Source organism: Ascaphus truei, chromosome 1, assembly GCF_040206685.1.
Source record: "Ascaphus truei isolate aAscTru1 chromosome 1, aAscTru1.hap1, whole genome shotgun sequence".
Taxonomy (NCBI): Eukaryota; Metazoa; Chordata; class Amphibia; order Anura; family Ascaphidae; genus Ascaphus; species Ascaphus truei.
In genome coordinates this window covers 357,180,322-357,201,406 of record NC_134483.1, presented here as the reverse complement: position 1 = coordinate 357,201,406, position 21,085 = coordinate 357,180,322, and positions in this window count along the sequence as shown.

Genomic DNA, 21,085 nt, shown 5'->3' with positions numbered 1-21,085 from the left:
GGGTATACCCGAATTCGTGGGACTAGCCGAGCTCGAATAAGGTGTGTCGCCAGTGTAGGATAACATGTCTTTGAACAATTAATGCAAAGATAGACTTACCTAGTAAATGCCCATACAGAGAGTCATAGTGCTCCAAAATCCCTGTGACAAGAACTCTGTTTTCCTCTTCATTGAAATGAGGATTACGTGGCCGATCCACACGTTTCCTCCGACCACGTGCAGCCACAGAGCTGCGCTGCTGCTGACTGGACTCTCCTTCTTCCAATGGAAGAGACTCCAAAAGCGGCCCACCACCAACCACCCCACCTGCACACACCCCAGCAGCACCACCACCACCAGACACCCCAGCAGCACCAGCAACAGACACCCCATAAGCAACAGACACCCCAGCAGCACCAGCAACAGAGAAATCAGCAGCACTCGCACTCACAGCAACACCACTCGCACTCCCAGCAACACCAGTCGCACTCGCAGCAACAGCACTCCCCTGAATCCTACGTTCACTCAGACGTGTACTCACACGACTACCAGTACCACTCACACCAGCATCACTCCTCCCACGCCTTTCGGCCATACCTATAGCACTCATAAGGAACAGACAAGAAATTTAAAGACAATCGCACTGAACACTTACAAAGTGAAAACAAGACAAAGATGTTAACAAAACAACACAGGACAAACCTCTCACAATACACAACAACTTTCTCAGTCAATATGAAATATGTAAATCACCCAGCTCTGTGTGTCTCTCTCTATCTCTCTCTCTCGCAACAAAACAGAGAATGAATAAAAATACACGCTGCCTTAAATGGGCCGCTCAATCAAAAACATGCTTGCTTCGGCAGATTCAGCAAGAAGTTTCATTGGCGAACCTAACACCACCTCGCCATGCACGCCGATACACCTGTGTGTGATCGGCAAATCATCGGCAGAGTGGGAACAAATGTTTTCGGCTTGATTCGGAAGGGATTCGGCACTTATTGCATACGGCGAGGGAAAATCGACACAATCATGCCGATACGAAACACTTGGCGAGAGTACTTTTTCAGCGCTTACTGCATAGAGCCCTAAGTCTTCAAAACTATATACAGCAGTAGTCTGTAGTGAGCATGAGTTTGACTAACTACTGGCCACTGCTTTTCATAAAGCATACCAAATGACATAGGACATGGTACAGAATAATGATTGCATTTGAGATACTGTTCTTGGCTGTTTGGCACAATAATTTTCTTTATGCATTCTAATGAATCATTCAGATAAATGTGCTAACGTTAGTGAAAGCAAGACAGATTTAGTTACACAAATTCTAAGCCCAAGTAACGAACTGCAAAACATGCCAAAACTGAGGAATATTACATTCTGTACAAAATAATCCATTAAGAATAGTAGCAGACAAGTTTTTGAGTGATTACAAGAAAAGCCATACAACTTACAGTATTTATTGTAAGAATTAATTAAATAATACAGATGTAGCCAGGTCCCCCAGGTTTACCCTCACCTCCGTGTGGGTGGGAGAGTCAGGGAAGGTTGCGGAGTGTGCAGGAAGTGCTCCGGTGCATGGGAGGCTCCGCGGCGCCCCGAGCACTCAGGGCGACGCTATTTTGGTACTTGTGCATGCGCAGTGAGTCCCGTAGGTGATGGCGCTGGAAGAGAGTTCGCGCATGTGCAGGGAGTGGCTGCGGTAGCGTGCGAAGCCCAGACCAATAGAAGAATTACTAGAGAAGGGAACTACATGTTCCATGAGCACCCATAAGATCAGGTGAGGTGAGAGAGCCAATAGGATGACAGGGACTCGGCAGTAAGGAGTTAGGAGGTTGCGCAGGTGAGCACGTTGCTCCGAGAAGACCAGGAAGGGGAAGAGGTAGGAGCTATAGTTGTAGAGAGGCAAGTAGCCTCTACACTAGGCCAACATACCCCCAGCCCCCAGATAGGCCCCTGAGTCACAGTCAGCTTGTGGTTGATGTAGGGACAGGCCCCAGTAAAGGAACCTGCCCCATTAGTGTGAAAAGTCAGGGACAAAGAGATCGCTGCAGAGTTACATCAGAGGTTTGGGATCAGACCTCTTCAGAGACATTAACAGCCACCCGGGTGGGATCGCACCGGGGGATCATCGTGGACGGCCCTGTGTCTTCGGATCCTTTGTTTGCAGGTCCGAGCGCAGGAGCGCTCAGCAGGTAATATCTTCTAAGTGCATGAACTGTAACATTTCTCATCCTAGTGGCTGCGCAGTCACCACACACACATTTGGGGGTTGAGGTGTTGGACATTGGACACGGTGTGGGGAACACGGTGGAGGGTTGCGTCCTGCGAGACGCATTGTTTAAGTGTGTCTCCTCAGGGAAGAATACTGATAAGTTATGCTGCATATGAGGTTATGGTTACCGTTATTAAAGAGTTTATTCCTTTTACATACTGTGTGAATATTATTGTGTTGGTGTCCTGCTAGGAACAACTCCCGCTCTGCTGGGAGCCATTGCAGGTGAGGGCGCTGCATCTGGTTAGAGATAGTACATATACATATATATATAAATATATATATATATTGCCCCAGGCTCTCCGTTGGCAGAGGCTCAGGCCCTGCGAGCCAACAGGTTATACAGCATTGGTAGTCATCTTGTATTCTGGAGGAATTACACAAGTAAGATGTTAGTAATGTCTGAATAAATGTAACCATTGTTATTTATGTACAGATGTAGCAGAACTTACTGTACTGTCTCCAGAGTCACAGCTTCAAAAACTGTAAGCCGTGGCTCTGGAGATACTATTGCAGTTACAATTATTTATATTTATTTATTTATAAAATATTTTACCAGGATCAAATACATAATTACATTAAGTGAGCATATGTATTATATACATATACATTATATACAAGAAATTGCATGCACAGTAAGAGATAATCGGGCCTATATACTAAGCGTTTATAAAAAAAAAATCGCCAGGCCTGTTACTTCGCCGTTTTTTTTCAGTGTGTTTATCACGGTATTCAAAAAGACTTTATGAAGGCTACTAGAATAAGCCTCTTTTTTTACGAGGATCTGCGATGTGATACTCGCCTCTTTCAAAAGGGCTCACCCGTCGATCTGCAGTGATCTGGCCCAGCTACAAAGAGAGCTGCACAGAGAGAGCCGCCTCTCCCTGTTCATATCTCGCCAGCGATCGCAAGGTTTTGACCTCAAATCAACAAGGTTCTGCTCTGGAGACCCCCTGCTCACGCACACTAGTATACTTTTTTTTATAAAAACAGCTTCATTACCTTAGTGGTTAGCCGCTAAGGCAGTGAAAGGTTAAACCTCAACAGCCTGTTTCTTGGGGCAGAGGGGGTGGATGAAGAGGGTAGTAGTCCCAGGTTAGGCCTGGAAGGTTGCGGGAGGAGTGGGAACCGCTATGGTAATGAAGGGGTTAACCAGTCCCGCTACTCACCCGTTAGGCCTAAAAACCCACCAGGGCCCAATACCATCTTCACCCATCCCCGGTAGTTAACCCCTTCATTCCCTTAGCGCTTAGCCACATAGGTAATGAAGTTGCCTATAAATGCATTTTTATTGCATCGGGTTGATGTCAGGGGTCTCCAGTGCAGGTATTAATGTGTATCAGATCCGGAGACCCCTGCATTAATCTGATGCAGGACAAATGCATTTTTTTTTCTAAGTCCTCTCTCCCCGCCTTCTCTGCATGTTCTCCCCAGCTTCACGCCAACTTTTCCTGGCGTGAAGATTTTGAGAGAAATTCACCATTCTAGAGCCTCAATAAGCCTTCATAACCTAATCGAGGCTAGTAGAATTGCACGAATTTTAGAACCTGATGATTATAGCTTATCACCACTTTTGAATGAGAGCAAAATTGGGCGATTCAGCCCTTTATCACTGACATATCAAGGCTTACTAAATACCAGTAGGCATTTTAGCCTTAAAGGCCTTCATAAAGCACTTATGAATGCTTAGTGCATAGGCCCCAATTTGTTATAATCATATGTAACAATAACAAACCAGATTAAAATGAGAGACAGTGTTAGTTTTGAAAGAATTTAGACTCGTGGTGGCTGTGAGAGGGGTTTATGCTGCTGGGGGTTCATGCTTCCGGATAAAACTCCTCATAGCAATAATCCTCCAGCTCCGGGGAAGCCACAGCCATGGTCACGTGACTTGCCCTGGTACCAGGCACAATAGTACAGAGAGGTAGAAGACAAAGCATTTTGTTTTGACAGGAAAATGTCACTTAACTTGTAAAGTTGGATAATGTATCTATTAATAATGTTTTATTTTTATTTATGGCCAGGTAGAATGCTGTAGTATCTGAAATTCCTCTGCTCATCTCTTATTTACTGTACATATAGAATGGGTCTGATGCAGTATCTTAAATCATCTGGTATATGACTTCTCATTGCATTTTCTAGTTGGGTAGGTATTTCAGTGCTGTTTTTGTATTCAATATTCACAAAAGTGTATAACAGTTCATACCACAGTTAGATCCAAAAGCTGTAGAGAGATGCAGAGCACTGCAGGAAACCGCCAAAAATCTGGCAAACATGAATGAATAAAAATCGAGGGCAACTCTAGTATGGAGATCAATTTATTGCAAGCTCAAGCAGGATGTTGCACCATCTCCTATACCATAACCATCATACCACAGTTAGATAATGCAGATGTTCAGGTCTTGATTCCATATGAATTGCCAATATTCTATGCTTCATAGAGGTGGGAAGGTTACAACAGGTGTTACAGAAGATGTATAGTGGCACTTGTGCTGATAGGTTCAATCCATATAAAATACCTAGTTAAATTGGGAAAGGTACTTGACAACATACAAATGAGGTCATTGTGAAAAATAAGGCATCATCCTCCCAAAATTGAATACACTGAAAAGCAATGGTCCACATTCTCCAGAGACTGGATTGTCCCTGGGCTTCACAGCATTCAGGAAGAAGGCAGAGGATGCTAAGGATCTTCAGAGGTTAAACGAAAGCTGTCATTCAAACTTCAATCTGGCTACCTACAATTGCCAGAATCTAACCAGCAAGCAGCAATGCAAGTAGCCAAATATGAGCTTGAAAATATTAAATGGGATATTGTTGACCTCAGTGAAGTAAGAAGAAAAGATAAAGTTCTAATTAAGCTCAAAAGCAGACACCTATTACATTAGATGTAACAAAAATAGAAGAATCAGTGGAGTAGGTTTGATCATTAATATAGCATAGCCTTCCGGCTGCTATGTCTTTGCCCTACCACTGTAAGCCCTGTTAGGTGAAGGCAGTTGCTGGGATAATTCCTCCATAAGACCTTGTGTGCTTTTGCAGACTTGGATAAGTAACGTATCTTAGGACGGGCCTTAGCAACATCCAGAGAATGCCAACCTGAGGGTGGGTACTGATTGGACCACACACTGGATGTGAGGGCCTATCAGTATCCAGATCTGGCTTGTTATGAGTTTGAGTTACAGCTACTGCCCAAAGGATATAAATATTGGCACTTTCCTAAATTCTGGGGTCTCTTGTCACTCTCTCCTCCCTCTCGGAGTGAGTACCTGCTACCCTCTGTCTCACTAGGAGGCAGAGGAGGAGTCTATAAGGCATGGTCTGGGCCTCAAGTCTTAACCATGGCCCTACAAGAAGGGAAAGGAAGAAAAGGGATGCATCTGATCTGTTGTAACATCTGCCTGCAATAAAGATTCAGTTGTACCCAGAACCTGCGTGAATTAGTGTCCCCTATGAAGGAAAAGGTGTCAGTATGGGTCATCCCCTACTCTCACAGAGGATCCATGCTGTCTGGAGGCACTGCACCAAGCAAGAACTAAGGTAACCTATGTACCTGTCCTGTTTCTCCCCAAAACATCACTGAGCACTCAGCCCTCCTGTTTACCAATAGGTACACCTAGAAAGTAGCAAGATAAGAAGCAGACCCCCCAATGTCACTTAGGGTGGGGGTACAAGGGCTACATTAACAAGAGATGGAAAAATAACATAGTGTGGAGTACAAAAGCTTATAGGAAAGAGCAACCAAAATCATTATTCAGTTGAGAAAGAGTAACAGGCTTCAAATTAACAGAGTGTATCTACTAACATAAAATCACGCAGACAATAAAGTGGAAGACTTCTACCAACCAAACACAGGAAATTGTCATTTTCAGATCATTGCCGGAGATTTAAATTCAAAGATTGATGCACAGCAGAAAGATGAAGAATCAGTTGGTAAGTATGGTAACAACAACTAAATGAATTTGGAGACAAATTGCTAGAAATTACAGAATCTGAAACCTTCTACAGTACATAATTAATTAATTGTTCAAAATTAATCCAATTAGAAAATGGACATTGAGTGGACCCAATGGACTGAAGTTGACATTATCCGAGCAAATAAGAAACACGTGATTGACATAAGTAATCACGTATTGCTTTGCGAAAAATTACATCTGAAAGTGAACATTTAAAGAAGAAAACTGATTCTCCGAATGCAACAATACTAATTTTGATGGCTTGCTCCTAAATTTGAGCAACAAATGGATATCTGTCCCTTGACACTAGAGATGGGTAAATCAGCCAAAATCCGTTCCCCGGATTTTGCCCCCAAAATCAATTTCACGGTGTAAAATCCACAAACGGATTTGGCCATTTTAATCCATGTGGATTCATCAAAAACTGTGATTAGATACAGTCCGTTGATGGATTTGTAGAATCCAATCCACAGATTCAGCAATCCGTTTATCGGATTCTTTAAAATCGCCCAAAAGTTTATTGAATCAGCAGATTAGATTCTGCAAATCCGTCAACGAATTGCCGAATGTATTGGCAATTATAATAAAAATCCGCAAACTGTGAATTGCCCATTTTGAGATTGATTATAGGACCAAAGAACCGGGCCGATCCACTGGAAATCCAAATCCACCAAAAAATTGTCCATCTCTTCTTGCCAGCTCCTAAACCTCAAATGTTTGCCTTGTTTTATCACTCTTTGCAACGATTATCAATATCTAAACATTATACTTCAGAATAGGTATCAGGTCCAGGAATCCTTATTTCATATCTTTTGAATGATAGGTTAATCACGCCCCTTTGCACTCTGTAGAACCATTCATGGAATGCTTTTCAAGGGGTATTTAAAAGGGTCTGATTATTTTATTGTAATTAAGGTCATATTTCAATCTCAACTCTGGCAAAACAGATGTTCTAATCTCTAGATTCTATGAGTCCTATAAAATAGGCCTGGTCAAGGGTTCAATAGGCTATAAAAGCAATTCTTATTTTTTTTAAGGCAATTTGTAACCAACATTAACCCATTGTGTGCTAGATTGATTAGAATACCCAATATCTAATTTTATTATCATGTTTATTTATAAAGTTCCCAAAAAGCCTTGTTTGGATCATTTATTTATTTAAACTACAGTAGACAGTGGCATTGTTTTCATTTTAACTGCTAATGCTTAACAATATGTAAACAATACAATTTCATATAATAACAAATTGTGTTTGCACCTCAGGTTCAGTTATTATTATGTAAAGGCAACATAAAACAACTTTTCTTTAATTGCCATTCTCCAAAATCACAGTGATTTTTGTAAGGTCCTTCTTTTGCATATTATAAATATATTGTACAGCCTGTCAATTTCTTGATTGAACTGCAAGTTTCGATTAATGCTGGTTTTGTATCTTATTGCGAGTCTTGTGACACAATCATCCCGCAAACTGCACAAGTGATCAAAGAATTGCACTTTTTCAAAATTTGTACTGTAAATCACTGTGTTGTGGTTCAGAAATAGGGATAAAAGATACATAGAATAAATCTGAAGCAATGATTGTGGTGTCTGTTTCCCAATGTTATGTTATATCCATTAGTGCTTCTTAGAATCGATTTACCTTTACTGTATGTATAGTCAATTCACATACACTACATGAAAGAAAATGTATTCAGATACTGTATGCTAAATATAATTGAAAGAAAATCAAATATAGCTGCTATGCTTCCTATATCTGTAGGCTGCCAATGCTTGTAAATTAAGCACTTACATTTATCTTTGTTCTATTGATGTTTGAAGGGCTCAAATCAAGGCCTTGTATTGTTCTAATTTTTTTATGTTCATCTTTCTATACATTAGGTCACATTCATTTAATGCTGGTACAGGTTAGTGCACCAATCCAGTTTTAACTCCCATTGACTTGAAAATGAATTAACCCTGGATCGCTTGAGCTTACAGGGGTTGTGTGTGTAGATTTTAATCGGACGTGCTAACCCAAACTGGCACTTGATGACTATGCACAGGGCCACCGGCAGATTTCCCGGGTCCCAGGACTAGAGTTTTAACCATGCAAACCACCCCTTGGTGTTGTCAGCCATGCAAGCCCTCCCCCCTTTCACACCTGTATTTCCCTCCCTCTGTCTCTCACTCTTCCCCCTCTCTCTTTGACTATCCCCCTCCCTCTCTTACACCTGCTCTCTCCTCACAATCTCCCCCCCTGCAATCACTCAATTACCCCCACTCTCTCAATCTTGATCCCTCAATATTCCCGCTCCTCACATTCATTCCCTCCTCCACCCCGGGCTACACACACACACACACACACACACACACACACACACACACACACACACACACACACACACACACACACACACACACACACACACACACACACACACAATTCCTCCCAATACCCATACAAATCTACCCCCACACACATACTGCCCATACAACCCCCCACCCACAATATTTACACCCCCACAATACACACACACACAATATCCCTAATACAACACACCACTAAACCCCAATATAAAAGACCACTACACCCCAAATACAAACACTACCATCCAAATACAAACACCACTACCCCCCTAGATACAGACACCACTACACTTGTCCCAAGATACAAAAACCTCTACACCCCAGATACAAAATACCACCTCCCCTAAATACAAACACCACTACACATATCTCTGGTTGCCACCGCCGGGCCCTGGCTCTTGCCAGATTTCCGCAGCTGCAACCTGCCTCTTCCCATACTGGGCCTCATTCTCTCCCTAATTATGGGCGCACCCATCTCCCGGTGCACACCGGCGGGAGAGAGACACGACGTGGGAAGAGGCTGGCAGCAGCTGGGGAAAGCTGGGGCCCGGTGGCGGCGGCAACCAGAGGCCTGGCAGCTGAATGCAGAAGTTGGGCCTGACCTCTGACTGGACCCAACTTGCATGTGAAGGGAGTAGGAGAAGGGGTGGGAGAAGTGGGTAGCTAGACCTTCCAGGTTTGGTAGTGGTAGGTTTTAACCCCTTAATTACCATAATGGTTACAACTGCTAAAGTAATTAAGAGGTTAACTCTTATTTCAACCCTTCCAGGAGGTCTTACTACCCACCTTGGGGCAAATACAGTACACCCTTCACCCACCCCATTAAAAACCAGTATCCCCTTAATTACTTTAGTGGTAGTAACCTAAGGCAATCAACAGTTTATTGATATTTTAATGTTGGGCATCAGCCCTTTATTCCATGTGGTGAGGAGGAGGATGTCTTCACCCTAGCAGGGGTATTTAAAACATTTATTAATTTAATTTGTATTTTGCTATATATTTGAATGGGCAAATGCGCTATTAGCCATGTTTGACTACTAGGGCATTTGTCCATTCCTTTTTGTGGTTAGAGGGGGTGGGTGAAGGGGGTAGTTTCACCAGGGTGGATGATTAGGCCACTCGGGTACGTAACGGGAGGCGTTACACGCTTAATTACCTTAACGATAGTGCCGGTATCTCCTGCAAGTTTAATTCTCCCACTTCACGTGACCAGGACATTTAAACTTGCAGGAGATACCGGCACCCAATACCGGGGCCTGTAAGGGCTGAAATTAATACTGTTTAGCTTCGGAGACCCCTGCTTTAATACTATGAAATTAAAATAAAATAAAAGAAGCATGATCACCTGTTAGAGATGTACTGAGAGAGGGACCGATTATGTCTGTTCTCACTGCTCAGCTCTTCCAAACTGGTGCAGCCCAGTAGGATTAACACAATGGAACCCCAATGAGAAGCAGGGACCCCCACTGTGTTAATCCTGATGGGATTAATTAATTCCCCCCTGCTCTGCAGTTGGCTGTGATCACTCCACGTTCGGTCCGCAGTTCACTAGCACATGTTGCGAGGCAGGGTGGAGATGAGGCTGGCTACATCTGTACCCAAATAATAAAGATTTTTTTTAATTAAATCTTCGACCAACTAGTCCTGGCTGTCGTTTGTGAAGTTCCACTTATAAGATAATGAACAAATAGACATGTTAGTTAAAGAATGTGTTGTTCTGTAGTTACACCACTGTGCATTCATGCTGTATACCTATTTAATGGAACACATATATGTTTCATTGAATTATGTCCAAAGTTCTCAGAATCTACAATGCTAAGAATTGCCTAAATTATACAATACTGGTTCTCTGTGTTGCTGAATGAAAAGGGTGTTGAAGGGAAGAACCTGCAAAGCAACGATGACAATGATAAACCACAAATGTTCCCAGCAGTCAAACGGAAAGAACAGATAGTAAATGGATTCAGCCAAAAGTAAATATTTAATGGTACACGAATGATGCAAAAAATGGTCAAACAAAAACCAAAAAGAAAGCACTATGTGCTAGGGCAGGGACAAGGACAGGGAAGGGGAAAAGGGAGAGGGGAGAGGGACAAAAAGGGAAAACATGGGGAGTTAAAAGTCCAGGGCAAGGGGGGCAACGTCACGTTTCGGGGTATAGAAACCCCTTCTACAGGTCCGTTCCCAGGTAGACCGTAGTCACCTGGTACTTCCCTGCAACAATGTCCCTGAGAAACACAGTGACAAGCTATCACTGAATATCCCAACAGAATGAAGGCAGGCTGTGAGGCACAAGACTCAGACCAACAAACCCTAAGGGCCTTATTCAGAGAACGTTCAAGAAAAAAATCGCCAGTGAATTTAAAATTAGTGTTTTTTGGGTGTTGCTATCACGGTATTCAGAAAGGCTCGATTACAGTGATAGAAAAATGCCCAAAACGGGCGAGTTGCTGCCAGCGAGAGCCTCGAGCCTCTGAAAAGGCCTGAGCCAGCGATTCATTTCTGCTGCAGAGAGAGCAGCTCTGAGAGGACCGCCTCTCCCAGCTTAAATGTCGCCCGAAAAATATTTATTTAAATATATATTTCTTTAATAGTGTAGAGGTGCAGGGGGTCTCCGGAGCTGAACCGCGTTGGTTTTATGTCCGGGGACCCCCTGCTTCCCGAGATACAGGCCCCTTTATGGGGTGCCGGTATCCCTCTGCAAGGAAATGTCCCGGTACAGGACAAAGAGGTAAAGATTAATATATTATCAGTCAACGTGCCTCCCCCCAAAAATAAAAATAAAAACCCAAAGAATACACCTGTAAAAAGAGACATTTACAAACATTGAATATCTTAATTACCATTAGAAGCGGTGGCCCTCCGACTCCCGGGGTAACAGGAAGCTCACGTACCTTGAAGGCCTCCAACAGCATCCGATGCCATCCGCCATGAAGATCCTGCTCAGGTACCGCAATCTTCTTTTTTCTTTCTTTACTCACCGTCTTCTATCTTCATCTGTAACCATTTCTTGTTCTTCTTTATCTTCTTTCTTCATCTGTCAATCCAAAAAACCCCATGTTAGATCCCAGCCGATGCTGTCTCGTCGGCTTCTTTGGCTCAAATGAGGCGTCATGGCCTTAAATATGGCTTGTGGCGTCACATTTACCCTCACAATGGTTAACAGCCACCTGATTGGCTGTTAAAACCATGTGCAGACTTTAATTTTTTTTTTGCCGTGACGTCACTTAAAGGGAATGATGCCAGCCAATCAGAATGGCTGTGCTTCATTTACCTTTAACATGACGTCGGTAAATCCAAGATGGCCACTGTGTCACAAGGTATTTCAGCCAATCAGATCGTGGGAACCAATTCCACACGCTGATAGGCTGAAATACCTTGTGACACAGCGGCCATCTTGGATTTACCGACGTCATGTTAAAGGTAAATTAAGCACAGCCATTCTGATTGGCTGGCATCATTCCCTTTAAGTGACGTCACGGCAAAAAAATAAAAATAAAGTCTGCACATGGTTTTAACAGCCAATCATGTGGCTGTTAACCATTGTGAGGGTAAATGTGACGTCACAAGCCATATTTAAGGCTGTGACGCCTCATTTGAGCCCAAGAAGCCGACGAGACAGCATCGGCTGGGATTTAACATGGGGTTTTTTGGATTGACAGATGAAGAAAGAAGATAAAGAAGAACAATAAATGGTTACAGATGAAGATAGAAGACGGTGAGTAAAGAAAGAAAAAAGAAGATTGCGGTACCTGAGCAGGATCTTCATGGCGGATGTCATCGGATGCTGTTGGAGGCATTCAAGGTACGTGAGCTTCCTGTTACCCCGAGAGTCAGAGGGCCACCGCTTCTAATGGTAAGTAAGATATTCAATGTTTGTAAATGTCTCTTTTTACAGGTGTATTCTTTGGGTTTTTATTTTTATTTTTGGGGGGAGGCACATTGACTGATAATATATTAATCTGTACCTCTTTAGGGTATTGGCATTATTATGCCAATATTTGTGGGGCATTTCTCGCTTGTTATTGCAGTTAATGATGTGGATGTGATTGTTTGTTTATGGTTAATGTAATAAAAGCTTTGCGATTGGTGTTCGCTTGTACTTAATGTAATATTATGTTAGCTAATATGTTTTATGGTTACTTCAGAGATTGTTTCAATTTTTTTTTTTTGGAGTTTTAATGGTTACATTCATTAATGTTGGAGTAATTCATTGTTTACATTGGTTAGTGTTACTATTCATTTTGAGTTGTTTCGGAGTTAATTTTTTAGATTGGGTAATGGTTGAATTAATTCATTGTTGATGTTGTAATTGCTTCTATTGATTGGATTAGCTGGCTACTGTTTGTATTTAGTGTGATTTTTTGGAGTTTAGTTACATTTTATTATTGTGTGTCTTGTGTATTAATTTATTGTCATTAGGGTGCCCACTGAGTGCTATAGAGGCTTATCATGCCCATATTATTATTATATGGGTATGATGTACCACTCAATGGGTATAGGGTAGGTATAGTCAGTCTGGGGTGGGTGCTTAGGCCTGACGGGTGGGTGAAGGGGGTATTAGCCCTAAGGATGGGTGTTTAGACCTTGTGGGTGGGTAGCGGTTGGGTTAACCCCTTTATTACCTTAGCGGTATTAACCGCTAAGGTAATGAATTTGCTGTACATGCATGTTTCCTGCCTCGGATGCATGCCGGGGGGGTCCGGTGCTGCTATTAATGGCTATCAGCTCCGGAGACACCGGCATCAATCCGAGGCAGGAAAGGGGCCTGATTTTTGCTAAGTCCCGACACATCGCAGCTCATCGAGGCCATCTCCCCACCAATTGACCAACAATTTTGTGGTGAATTGGATTTGGGAAGAAAATCGTTTTTTAGGGCTGCGATGGGCTGCGATAGGCCGCGACACCCGACTCGCGGGTCTCTGAATAGCGCGACTTTATCAACCATCTGAAAATTGTCGATAAGGGGCCGATCGCTGCTCAGTCAGCGAATTTCGGATGGAGATAAAATTTTGCGTCGATACAGGCCGTTATCGAGCACTTATCGAGGCTATCTGAATACGAGTAGCCATTTTGGTCGATAAGTGCTCGATAAGGGTCTTATCGAGGCTTTCTGAATAAGGCCCTAAGTGAGTAACATGGAAACTGGATGATAAGGGTCTGAACCTAAAAGGTATACATCAGCACTCTAAAGGCTATCTAAGTAGCAGTGGAATTAGCTGGCAAAGCAGGGTGCTAAAGGGTTAATGAACCACGCTGGAGAGCCTATGGAGACAAGGAATATACAGATCTCACACAAGACAAGATAAAGGCAGAGAGACCAATGTAAATGCACCCACATACAGAGAGAAAGAACATACTTTGAGTCCAGTAAATGCATGAAATGTCCAATGGCAAAAAACGGATTGTGGCAGCAAACTCCTCCTGGTTCAGGCAGCCCAGCAATGTGCAGATGGTGATGTCTGAGAGCCTTAAAGCGGTGTGGCCCGATAACGTCACGGCTGGCAGGCAGTGCTCATGTGATACAGCTCCACCAATGCACAGGCACCACTCCAATGAAGTCTGTGCATGTGCACACGATCCTGGGGGCGGAGCTAACACATAGAATGTGTCAGAGGTTGTAAAGCAGCCACACTAGTGCCAGCAAGAGACCAGGAGATGCACCAACGCCGGAGGAGATCTTCTCAATGCAGCAGCAGCCCACAAGGGGCCCAGACAGAGATATATAGCAAAAAGGGAAGATAGCAAATACAAAGGTTTAAACGTGTGTCACAGTTTAATAATAAAGGTATATGCCCTAGCTATATATAAGATCCCAAGTAGTGACAGGCAACTAATAATGTAAAGCAGGGTAAGTATATACCAGGGGAATTAATAACCAGGACAGAGAATGACATGATGTGGTAGAGGTAGAGGAGACTAAGGTGCCAAGGGTAGATCACAGCACACAATGATGGACACAGATGGAGGCCACATGTTCCAGCGGAGGACACCATAGAACCAATCAATGGAGAGATACCATATCCTTCTAGAATTTGTTTTTTTGGTTGTCCCTAAGTGTGTATTTATTCATATATATCTAGATAACGCTTATTGGGTAATTCAATTCAACCTCACTCCATCACTGCAACATCCTCCATTGTATTTGAATATTGTATTCTTTATTATCAATACACTATATGCACACTTTATTTTATTTGAGACTTAATAAAAGTTATATTTTAACTGTCCCAGGAGTGTTACACTGAATGAGCTTCTAGCTAGAAGGTACAGGTGTCAAAAACATATTTCCTTCTAATTTTTGATATATTGACAGATCTACACTACTCTATCCATCACATCATGCAAACAATGATAAGAAATTTGCCATCCCATTTGTGTCTACATACAGTACACTTAGTAGACGATCAAAAATGTGATCCTCAGACATTGGGGATTGCTGAGCACGGATCCCCACTTGGCCCCCACTTTAGGTCTCAAACCTCTCTTCTCATATAAACGAGGTAAAAACCTGAGATAGACTGGTGAAGGCTGACTTAGGGAGCACGAGTACATCCCAAACTTTTCGCGGTACCCCCAAAAAAGGTTGCTTTCGGTGCTGCAGCTGCAGCCAGTGCGACAGCATGCAGGAGGGGGATAGATTTACGCACCCTCAAACAGGCTGTACCTATCAGATCAAGGGTTTCTATACATGTTTGTCCAGAAATGTGATCTACCTTATCAAATGTCCGTGTGGGATGGGGTATGTGGGGGAGACTATGCAGTGTGTCAAGGATAGGATCCGACAGCACAAGGCGGCGATCCGCAGGCAGGATCCTGACGCCCCGGTGGCTCACCATTTTACAGAGGCGGGACACAACCCCAGTCAGCTCCGTTTCCAGGTCATAGATGGGCACACCAGGAGCAGGTGTGGTGGGAATACTAAGATGCACTTGCAGCGCAAAGAGACACAGTGGATCCGACGTTTGGGTACCATGACACCACAAGGCATTAATAAGGATCTGGATTTGAGCTGCTTCCTCTATCACTGGGTGTCTGTCACCTTAGTTCGTGTGTCTGGTTTTGCCACTTGACTGCCTGCTGCATCTAACTCCCTCTCTTTGGTTTACAGATCTCTCCATCGATTTGTTCTATGGTGCCCTCCGCTGGAACATGTGGCCTCCTTCTGTGTCCATCATTGTGTGCTGTGATCTACCCTTGGCACCTTAGTCTCCTCCACCTCTACCACATCATGTCATTCTCTGTCCTGGTTATTCATTCCCTTGGTATATACTTACCCTGCTTTACATTATTAGTTGCCTATCACTACTTGGGATCTTATATATAGCTAGGGCATATACCTGTATTATTAAACTGTGACACACATGTTTAACCCTTTGTATTTGCTATCTTCCCTTTGTGCTATATATCTCTGTCTGGGCCCCTGGTGGGCTGCTGCTGCATGGAGACGATCTCCTCCGGCATTGGTGCATCTCCTGGTCTCTTGCTGGCACATATGTGGCTGCTTTACAACCTCTGACACATTCTATGTGTTAGCTCCGCCCCAGGATCGTGTGCACATGCGCAGACTTCATTGGACTGGTGTCTGTGCATTAGGGAGCTGTATCTCATGAGCACTGCCTGCCAGCCGTCATCGGGCCACAACGCTTTAAGGCTCTCAGACATCATCATCTGCACATTGCTGGGCTGCCTGCACCAGGAGGAGTTTGCTGCCACAATCTGTTTTTTGCCATTGGACATTTCCTGCATTTACTGGACTCAAAGTATGTTCTTTCTCTCTGTATGTGGGTGCATTTACATTTGTCTCTCTGCCTTTATCTTGTGTTATGTGAGGTCTGTATATTCCTTGTCTCCATAGGCTCTCCAGCGTGGGTCATTAACCCTTTAGCACCCTGCTTTGCCAGCTAATTCCACTGCTACTTAGATAGCCCTTAGAGTGTTGATGTATACCTTTTAGGTTCAGACCCTTATCATCCAGTTTCCCTGTTACTCACTTAGGGTTAGTTGGTCTGAGTCTTGTGCCTCACAGCCTACCTTCATTCTGTTGGGATATTCAGTGATAGCTTGTCACTGTGTCTCTCAGGGACATTGTTGCAGGGTTTAGGGAAGTACCAGGTGACTACGGTCTACCTGGGAACGGGCCTGTAGAAGGGGTTTCTATACCCCGAAACGTGATGTTGCCCCCCTTGCCCTGGACTTTTAACTCCCCGTGTTTTCCCTTTTTGTCCCTCTCCCCTCTCCCTTTTCCCCTTCCCTGTCCTTGTCCCTGCCCTAGCATATAGTGCTTTCTTTTTGGTCTTTGTTTGACCATTTTTTGCATCATTCGTGTACCATTAAATATTTACTTTTGGCTGAATCCATTTACTATCTGTTCTTTCCGTTTGAGTGCTGGGAACATTTGTGGTTTATTGATTATTTGGGAGGAATCAGGGTCCTCCTTGTTCCCGTCTTGCACCTATTATTTCACTTTATACAGAGTTTTGTGTGCTGTCTAATACTGTTTGTTTAGATGACAATGATAGCATCAGCACAGTGTTGCATGAAACTAACAACATTGCTTATTAAACTGTGTACCTTAACAACTCTAGTTCTTTACTACAGAGTATGACCCCCCAAATAATTAAACTATATTACTTTAAAATGTTATGGTTTTATATAATCGAGTCATTGATTACTCCCTTCACATATGTACTAATTGTTTATTTATTGCGTCTTGACATTCTTCAATTCTGCAGTAATGTATTTGTACTGCACCCAAATTGTATGGAAAATAACAGCCTTCAAATAATTCAGTATACTGTAGGTTTCTTACCATGGAAGCCGTAAAAATTAACTTTTCTGACCAGGCCGGCATGAAGCTCCAAAAGACCATGGTGCTGGAAAATCAATTGGGCAAATCTATGCATTGGTTCCATGCAGCTTACGGCATATCTTTCCAATTTTTCCCTCAGTATTATGGAAAGAGGAATTTTAGGGAGAGGATCCCCAGGGATACATCACTGCCTCTGTAATTCAGTTACCGCAGGTGTGCTTTGGGAAATAGGCAGAGGTAACTGCTCCAGGATGCCAATTTCTTGCAGATCAGCCTCAGGAGGATGGGGGGTCATAGGCACAATGTCATTTTTGCTGAAAGAGCAGGATGGTATGTATGGGCATTCCAGCCTCTGGGGATTGCTTTGTGGCACATGGGGGCAAATAATGTTTCCTCCATATGTGGTGCTCTCTTCCAATTGTCTAGCAAAAGACACAATGGGGGCTATGCACTAAGCTCCGATAAGTCGTTTTAAGAGCGCAATCTGCCTTTTTAGGCTGCTACAGGCTGCTGCGTGTTTTACTAAGCAGTGATAACAGCGCTTTCTCGGCCTTAAAAGGCATTTTTCTGGCCTGCGCGCAAAACCCGCACTATCAGGCAAAAAAAGGCAAACGCACCGATTTCTGCCAGTCCGCGGGATTATCTAAGCGGTGCTAAATCAATCGTGCTTTAAAAACACGCCGGAAAAACGTGCCAGCTAAAAGCAGGCATAAAAGAAGCTGGACTTAGAAAGATTTTCTTTGTTTACCTTTTTGCAGGCACACCATCCATAAAACAGGCCGGCGAGTGTCCCAGGGTTACTCCGCGGAGGACCCTGGGTAATCTCCGCGGGAGTCCGGGGGTTCCCGCGGGCCTGCGATACCAATGGTGTGCCCCAAAAAAATAAACAATACTTGTAAAAAAAATACACCCCGCCCCCTAACACAGTATAGTAATGGGCAAAATTACTATTATCCACAGATGGATAATAATGTATTTGCCCATAAAAAACACAGTAATCACAATAAATAAAATAAATACATCTTGCACCACCCCTGCCAGGCACCCACGATGAAGGCCGACCTCATCCTCACCCCGTCCCTGCCCTCTGGTGCAGCAAAAAATACACCAGAAAAAAGTGACAATCTAATTTCCCCTAACCCCTTAATCACCTTAGCAGTTAGTAACCGCTAGAGTAATTATGGGGTTAACCCACCCTCCTCCACTACCCACCCATGAGGCCTAACCACCCTCCCCCACTATCCATCCGGGAGGCCTACCCACCAACCCTTGGGGACAATACCCCCATCACCCCCGCTACCCCCGCTACCCACAACAAAAACTCTACAGAGAAAAGCCTCACTACCCACCACCTAAGCCCCACAATAAACATTACTATATTAATAAACATTAATACATAACCCACCCACCCCTGAGCCCCCATAAAAACATGATTTATTATTTTACAAACAGGGTTAATACCCCAGGCCTACTGTAGTCCCTGGTGGTCCTGATGGGTGTCCGCTGGCCCCACAGCGCACCAGAGGGGGGTTACCACATGGTCTGCGGGTCTCCTTGTGGTCCCCGCTAGGCGCTGTGGGCCTTCAGGTAGTCCTCGTGGGTCACCATTGGCCACAATGGGGTCCACGGGTGGGCCCGCCGGTGTCTGTTTGTTTTTGGGTCATACCCACAGGTGTCTGAGGCCCTTGGTGGTTCTCATAGAGTTCTGGGGGCCTCGGGTGGTTACTGCGGGTCCGTGGGGCCCCTACAGCTGTGGGCCCCCGGTTCTTCCCCACAGGTGTCCCCTGTGGGTCCACAGATGGACCCGTGGGCATCCGGGGGTCCTCAGGTGGTCTCCAGAGGTCCCCGCTGACATAAGGTATCAACCCTGTATGTAAAAAAAATAAAACGTCCTACATTTAAATAAATCAATATTCCCCCCCCCCCCCCCAAAAAAAACACATACAGTACAGTAATGTGCAAAATAACTATTATCCAGATATGGCCATAATTAATCACATAAACCAGCATAAATAAAGTAAATAAATACACCTTTACTTACCACAGCAATATGATGTATGTCCTCAACAGGAAAGGCATCTCCATGTCCTCTGTTGCCACAAAAAAACATTGCAAATACATTCTAATGTCCCCAAACCCTTTAATTACCTTATTTGTTAATAACCGCAAAAATAATTTAGGGGTTAACCCACCCTGCCCCGATACCCACCAGGCAACCACCCTTCACCCATTCATTTGTACAGTGGGTATATCATGCCTATATATATATATTTTTTTATTTTATTTATTCTATATAAGATTTATTTTATGTCAAAATTATTTTCTTTTTAATGACACATTTTTTCTACAGGTGTGTGGAACGGCCATGGGTACCAGCTTTGCCCCCAGCTTTGCTAACCTCTTCATGGGGTTGTGGGATGACGCACAGCTATGGGGGTATGCACAGCTGGGGGCGGGCCTGGTATTCTATGGTTGCTTCATTGACGACATCCTTATTATTTGGGATGGGGAGAGTCACTTATTAGATCACATACTCACATCATTTAATGATAATCCAATGGGACTTAAATTCACGCATATCATCAACCAGGATGCGGTCACATTTTTAGACCTTGATTTATTTGTCGACAGGAATGATATGACAATCCAAAGTAGAACTCATTTTAAACCAGTGTCGGCAACCAGTTTTCTTCAATATAGTAGTAATCACTACAAAAAATGGCTAGACAACGTGCCAAGAGTCAATTTTATAGGATTAGGCGCAACTGCTCGAGAGATGTAGATTTCAGACACCAAGGCCAAATTTTGATGGATAAATTTCAGGAGAAAGGTTATGATATGCAATTGGTTGATCAAGCTTTTAAGGAAGCTGAAGCATCGAACCGTGTGGATCTATTGGTGAATTCCAAAGCCAGAACTATGTCAAAAAATCGTGAGGGTTCTAATAGCCATTCTACCCCCAAATTCATCACTCAATACAATCATTTAGCTTACTGTATAAAAAATGTATTTAAGAAACATTTGGGCATAATTAGGAGTGATCCTTTTATTGGGCCCCTAATGCCTACCTATGCACCAATTGTTTTCAAAAAAGCTAGATCATTAAAAACTATTATAGCACCAAGTAAGCTGAAGGATTCTACTATCCCAATCACTATAAATACTTGTGACACAAAAATTCTAAAAGATAAAGGTAATTATAAATGTGGTAGAAGTCGTTGTATTACTTGTAGACATATAAATAAAAAAGATTCATTTATATCTTTCTCAAATTGCACAACACATAAAGTTAATGATTATATTAACTGTTTAAGTACATTTATTGTTTATATTGTGTCATGTGAGTGTGGTCTACAATATATTGGTAGGACATCTAGGATATTAGGTACACAATTTTTAGAGCATAGAAGGAACGTGATACGTGGCCTCTCTATGCACAGTTTGTCACAACATTTTAATACCAAGCATAATAAGAATCCATGTGGTCTATCAGTTATGGGTATTGAATCCATTTCATCATCCCTGTTGGGAGGTGATAGATTTAGGAAGTTATGTACATGTGAAACATACTGTATTTATGTACTAGGTACTTTGTACCCAAATGGATTGAATGACTGTATCGATATTAGCACTGTGGTCTAGAGTATGGTACCAATGAGAATGAGATACATCTTTGAGGTCTGGTTTGGATAGGTTTATTCCTGTCCCCTCATGGAT